General features: G+C 49.1%; 1 pseudogene; it reads left to right on the top strand.

Moving 5' to 3' along the window:
- Positions 1-2724: 2724 nt before the first annotated feature.
- On the top strand, positions 2725-6175 carry LOC136375989 (granzyme B-like; annotated as a pseudogene).
- The last annotated feature ends 709 nt before the right edge of the window (positions 6176-6884 follow it).

The raw sequence follows: 6884 nt of genomic DNA, 5'->3' as shown, positions 1-6884 counted from the left end.
AATCATTGCATATTTTCCAGATTTATATTATTATTTTTTACTTAGACACAGATTTTTAAAATTATAAGTCACAAATGAATCTCACCAATTTTTACTTTGGCTCAACTTTGGTCACATCAAAAAAAGAAATTCAGTCTCTTCAGTGAGGTTTTTCTCACATGAGGTTCTTTCTTAAGAAGGAACCTGTTTCACACTCTTTTCCATATGTCTTCCACCTCAGGACGCTTTCCTCTCCCTTCCTTTGGTAATCCTACCTCTGGATTTGCAAGAACTTCCCTGCATGGCCTTAGCTATTTGCCTTACCATTGGAGGTAAAGAAAAGTTTCCCTGAACTCCCCTCTCCTTTCATTTTCAGCTTAGGCATCGTATGACAAGGTGGCTGTGTTCAGGATCCCAGACAAACTCTTGAAAAATTTACCCACATTGTGAGGGTGGCAGGAAAGGTCAACCTTTTCCAAAGAAGATCCACAATGACCAGAAAACACAGGAAAACATGCTAAACCTATTAGTCATTAGTCATTAAGGAAATGTAAACCAAAGCCACTCCCTTTGATTAATTAAATACCACTTAATACCATTTAATATCAAATTAAATATTTGATAAATGAAATACCACTCCCTTTAATTTTAAAATTTTTGAAAATTTCAAAAATGAATTGCATTTCAGCTTCTCAACTAAGAAAAAGAGGTTATAGTGGTATTGAATAATAGATTTTTAAGAACATAGGGGAAATTCTTACCTCATAGGCTTAAGTAAAGTTACTGTATTGTATGTATAATATGACCCCAAGTATTTCAGGTGCACTTCTTATGGTGACACTGTCTCTGGGAGATGAGCAAACAAGTGATATTTTTCTTAATGAGTATATATTACCACTCTATGGCCCTGGCCGGTTGGCTCAGCGGTAGAACGTCGGCCTGGCGTGCAGGGGACCCGGGTTCGATTCCCGGCCAGGGCACATAGGAGAAGTGCCCATTTGCCATTTACTTTTCCACCCCCCCTCCTTCCTCTCTGTCTCTCTCTTCCCCTCCCGCAGCCAAGGCTCCATTGGAGCAAAGATGGCCCGGGCGCTGGGGATGGCTCTTTGGCCTCTGTCCCAGGCGCTAGAGTGGCTCTGGTAGCGGCAGAGCGACGCCCCAGAGGGGCAGAGCATCGCCCCCTGGTGGGCAGAGCGTTGCCCCTGGTGGATCCCGGTCGGGCACATGCGGAAGTCTGTCTGACTGTCTCTCCCCGTTTCCAGCTTCAGAAAAATACAAAAAAAAAAAAAAGAAATCCAAAAAGTTTCAAGAGAAAATTCTTTATGTTTAATTATCAATCCAAAACCCCAACCATACATATCATCTTAACTTTACACCAAACAAAGGATAGAAAAAACTTGCCTCCAGTCTTTCTGGAGAACATGGGGGTAGTGTAAACAATCCAGCACCACAGCTTAACAGCCTTTTGCAACCTAATCAGGAAAGTGAGGTGGGGAGTTGGGCAGACTGTCAGTTTACAGCTAATTCCCCACACCTCTGTCCCCCAAAAATCTAAACTTCAAAAACCCTGTTGGTTTTTGGTCCCCATCAGGCACATATTTCTCTGGAAATCTTCTAGGGCGCACCAGTGCACCCTGGCACACACTTTGAGAACCACTGTGTTAGGTCAATACATGTCAAGTGAAGTTCACTTTCTAAAAAATATTGAAAAGAGTGATGGACTGTATCACTCTGAGTATTTGTAAAGTAAAATGAGATGTTGAAAATCCCCTGAGCAGAAGCTGTGATTATGAATAAGCTTCTATATCATTTTAGCAGATGGTAGCTATCCCTGATACTCCTGTGTGCATCTCTCTACCATGGCCCTTCCCTTACACTAGTCTGCTCACTGAAGTCCCTTTCTCCCCACTAGAGAGTCAACTCTCTAAAGCAGCAATTTTCAACCAGTGTGTCACTGCACATTGGTGTGCACAAGAATTTTTAAAAGATGCGATACCTGAAAATTTAGTCAGAGATATTTACCTCTTTTCCTTAGATCATCAAATAAAAACATAACAACAGCCAATACACAAAACTCATGGTGTGAATGCCCTGTTTTGAACTATAAATATGCAGGCCTTAAAATAAAGGTACATCTTATTGGTCACGTTACTTAATAAGGTTGCATCTGATTGGTTAATACTTTGTAGCAGTAATCCTTATATACAAGTATAGACACCCGATTTTTTTTTAAGTCACTTTGGAGCAAAAAGTAATTAATATTATTTCTTTCAGGAACTCAAACAAAATTATACCTATTTTTTTATTGTCAGATCAGGAAAAAGTATTCTTTGATGTGCTGCAAAATTATATAATTAGAGGATATGGCCATGAGATAAATAAAAGAAAAAGGTTGAAAATCACTATTTCACAGGAAGGAGGAACATCTCCAATATGTTTGGCCACAAGACAGAGAAGGGCCAAAGCAACTATGTGCAAATGATGGACTTAGTAGCATGGAAATGAGGCATTGGTGGATGTGACACTGGGGACTCAGCTTACTGGGTCCAGTACCGCTACTGGTTGATACCACATCCTACAGTCCCCACCTTGAGCCCTTCTGCTCTGGCTGGACAAGGTTTCTGTTCTGAGTCATCAGCTGTGGGGACTGATGTGGTCACTGCCTGCTTCTCACAAAACCACCCACACATCATCATCAGGCAGGAGGTGTGGGGACGGGGAAGCTTTCATAGAAAGCCTTCCAGAATGAGGCACTTCAAACCAGAGGGAACTCACATCACTGAGCCCACCTGCACCTCCTTCTTCTTCAGGGAGATACAAGAAGGCAAAGAGACACCAGTAACTTCAAACTGAACAGTCTTTCTAAGAAGATGGGGCCACTCCTGCTGCTGATCCTGCTGGCTGTTTTACTCCCCACCAGGGCCGAAGAAGGTGAGTGATCAAACCCCCACCCTTGCAGGCCCAATCCATCCCAGAGTGGGCACAGACCTCCTGTCCCTTCTGCCCAGCCTGATCCACTACCCACCAGGACTGTTCTGAGCCCCAGCTCTCTACCATCTCAGACCCCCAGCATGATGCTGGATAAGCTACCAGCAGAAACAACAGGGCAGAAGGCTATTCTCAAGGACAGCCAGAGAACACTGTCCCTCCCCAGGCCCTACCTTTGCCATCCGGAGAGTGGAACTGTCCTAGAACTGCAAGGCCGAGGGTGGGACGCTGCAGAGGGCAGAGCAGTCCTGTCTTCTGTGTCTGTGATGAGACAGATGTCGTCCTCAAGATCTGCTTAGGAGAAGAGTCATGGATCACTGTCACCAGAAGACTGCTCTGGCCTTTGCTCCATCCCAAAGCCCCTCAGTTCCTTCCCCCAGCTCTGCTTTTCTTCCCAGGCCTTTAGCAGTTTCCCTCTTTAGAAGATGAGTCTTTGTGGTTGGCAACCCCAAACATCTCTGGGCAGCCACCAAACATCACTTACCGGGCACTCACTACCTGCCAGGCCCTAGGACAGGCTCTGCAACTTCTAGATCCATAACTTAAGTCCTGGCCACTTGAAAGGGCACTGTCCTGACATCACAGGACCATTGGGAGCTTAGAGACTCACGTGAAATGAGGCAAAGACAGGAGAGAAATTTTCAGAGGCTCGAGGCCTTCACTGGCCAGAGAGAGGTATGCTTACCTCCAAGTGTATGTGGCGGCAAAGTCACGAACTAAGCCTATTGCTCTTCCCTTTTCCAGATTGGAAAGTTGGGGCCAGTCCCTACCTCTTTCCAGCTCCAGACCAGCTCTGGCTCCCAAGTGCCCAGCTGTCCTGAGTCACTGAGCCCATGTCTGTCTGGTAGACTCAGTGGTTGCACAAAAGCTCAAAAGCCTTTTCCTTCAGGGAAGATCATCGGGGGACATGAAGCCAAGCCCCATTCCCGCCCCTACATGGCCTATGTTCACGTTCAGGGTGAGAGGGAGTTGCAGTGTGGCGGTGTCCTTGTGCAAAAGAACTTTGTTCTGACAGCTGCTCACTGCAAGGGAAGGTGAGAGTCAGCACTCACCTCCTGAGACCTTTCCAGAGACCTATCCTTTTCCCTGGGGCTGCAGCCATGGCAAATTTCTGCCTCCTGGTGACTCAAGCCCAGGAGAGCACTTCAGAGGAGCACTGAGATCGTGAGTGGGGTGATGAGAGGCTGAGAAACAGGACAGGTAAGCTTTGGGCCAAGGGGGTCAAAGGTGATACTACGAGACATAGTTGGGAAGAGAGAAACCACATTGACAGAACCAGGCCAGGGGGCTGAATGGATAGAACATCGTTCTAGCACAAAAAAGTCACAAGTTCAATTCTCAGTCAGGACACATAGGAGAAGCAATCAATGAGTACACAAATATAAGGAACAATGAAATAGAAACAAGTTGATGCTTCTCTCTCTCCTCTCTCTTCCTTACCCTCCTCTTTCATTCTCTCTCTCTCTTTCAAAGTTATGGAGGGAAATAAAGAAAAGAAATGACACTGAGCAAATACAGCAGCAGTGGTACATGCACACATGCATTGGGGTCAAAATGCACACTCTAGCAATCTCTTGATACTGCCTGAGGCAGGAAAGAGCTCCTTGCACCCTAACCTCGGTCTCACGGAGAAGCAGTCACTCAGCCCTGCCTTCCTGTGGCCTAGCTGCAGCCCTGCCCGGCCCTGGTGGTCCCCGCCCTCCACAGCTCCTGCTCTGTATCTCTCTGACTCTACCCCTCACACACACACACCATTCTGCTCTATGTGCAGCTCATACCGTGTCACCCTGGGGGCCCACAACATCAAAAAGCAAGAGAAGACCCAGCAGGTCATCCAGGTAAAAAAGGCCATTCGTCACCCAGGCTACAATTCCAAGAACCACTCTAATGACATCATGCTGCTGCAGGTAAGGACTCCGCCTGCTGCTCTTGCTCTTTGATTCATCTTGTTCCCTTCCATCTGAGGTCTGTCTGTCTTCCTTCCTACCTTCCAACCACCAGACCATCCCAGTGACTCAGGTCCCATCACAGTGTCCAGGCCCAGAGGCTCCTGGCTGACCTGGGCTTCCTTGCCTCTTCCCCATCAGCTGGAGAGAAACGTCAGGCTGACTAATTCCGTGAAGCCCCTCTCCCTGCCAAAGGGCAAGAGCTGGCCGAGGCCTGGACAGAAGTGCGCCGTGGCCGGCTGGGGCAAGGTCGCCCTGGATGGCCCATACTCAGACACACTGCAGGAGGTACAGCTCACGGTGCAGAATGATTCAGAGTGTGAACAGTACCTACGCCGTTGTTACGACAAGAAGACTCAACTGTGCGTGGGGAGTTCGACAGAAGAGAAGGCTTTCTTTCAGGTAATACTGAGCATCTGCGTAGCTTAGCTCTGGGAGAGGGATGCTTGGGTAAGAACTGAGACTTGGACATCCAGGCAGTGGGGGACTCCTTCATCCTCTAGGCTCTGATCTTTCTCCCCAGGAAGAAAGAAAGGAGAAGCCAGAGCTGGGGAGAAATAGGGCCTCTGAGAGCCTACCAAGGGCCTAGGGTCAATCTTAACATGGTCTCCCCAGAAGGCTGAATTTACAACCCCCCTGTCCATGCCAGGGCACAGCAGTCAGAAATGTCCCCTGTATGAGCAGATGTTCCACCCAGGTGACTCCTCAGAGCAGGCACTCACCTCGGTTAATACAATGGCTGGTCCTCCACGCTAAGGGAAGCCCCTGCTTTCCTGTCCTTACTCAGCAGACTGGAGCCGCAGGCCACAGCGCTCCATAGGGAGAGGATCCGGAACCCTGGGAGCAGAGGGAGCCACACCTGGGGTGAAGTGATGTCCAGATAGAGGGGCCCACAGGGGCCTGCCTGCCCTCTTCTCTCCCGTATGGAGGCCGTGTAAGCCAGCCCTCTCCGAGAGGGGCCCTGGAGTGGCAGGGAGAGCAGGACCAAGAGAACTGGCTCAGTACTTCCTTCTCTCTGTTCACAGGGGGACTCCGGGGGCCCGCTCCTGTGTAAAAATGGGATCCAGGGTATTGTCTCCTATGGACTTAAAAATGGGACATCACCACGGGCCTGCACCAAAGTCACAAGATTCCTGCCCTGGATAAAGAAAACCATGAAGGACCCCTAACTGTGGAACCAGACTGTCTCCTCGGGAGCAAGTTCAGAATCATTCTGGGGGAAGGAAGTGGTGCCAGTCACTGAATAAATGTCTCTCAGCTGAGCAGGAAGAGCTGGTGTTTGTTTTATCATTGACCCTCATGCACAGACACCAGCTCTGTGCTTAGAAGGCCAAGGGACAATTCTGCTGCGTTCTTCCGCCTTGCCCCTCCCCTACCACCTGTCCAAGCCCCATGCCAAGCTGTTAACCAGCACCTCCTAGCGCACCTGTACGTGCAAGGCCTGCCCATTTGCCCGGACAGAGCTGAGCAGCATTAGGAGAAACATGAATCTATCAGGTCCCAGGCTCAGCGCGAATGTCTTACCTCCTTCCCTGAGCTGGACGGCAGAGAGGGAGGGAACACGTGGGTGCTGGGTTCGGGACAGCAAGCAGGGACAGCCTGGGGTGCAGCTCAAGGACAGGGTCCCACCACACTGGGGACAGGGCACCTTCAGAGCAGGACACTCTTTCATGCTGGGAGGTGGCAGTTCTGGGGGTGGTGAAGGAACCCAAGGCCTGAGAAGCGCCTCATTCTCTCCTGGGCTGAATTTCTCTTCTTGTCCTTTCACTTCCCCCTCTGACCTAAAGGCCCAGTTTGGCCTCCTGTCTGCAGGCTGCCCCTTCTCCTCAGCCCTGCTAACCAGTGAGAGTTCTCAGCCCCTCAGATCCTGCCCTCCAGAACACAATCATCTGCGCTCGCCATTTCCTCATATCGCTCCCATCTAGGACCCTCAGTGTCCCCAGGTTCCAGCAGAGCCTAACTCTAAACATC

The sequence above is a fragment of the Saccopteryx leptura genome, chromosome 6 (genome assembly GCF_036850995.1).
Source record: "Saccopteryx leptura isolate mSacLep1 chromosome 6, mSacLep1_pri_phased_curated, whole genome shotgun sequence".
NCBI classification, from domain to species: domain Eukaryota; kingdom Metazoa; phylum Chordata; class Mammalia; order Chiroptera; family Emballonuridae; genus Saccopteryx; species Saccopteryx leptura.
Note: the sequence above shows the minus strand (reverse complement) of the source record. Positions and strands in the feature narration are given on the sequence as shown.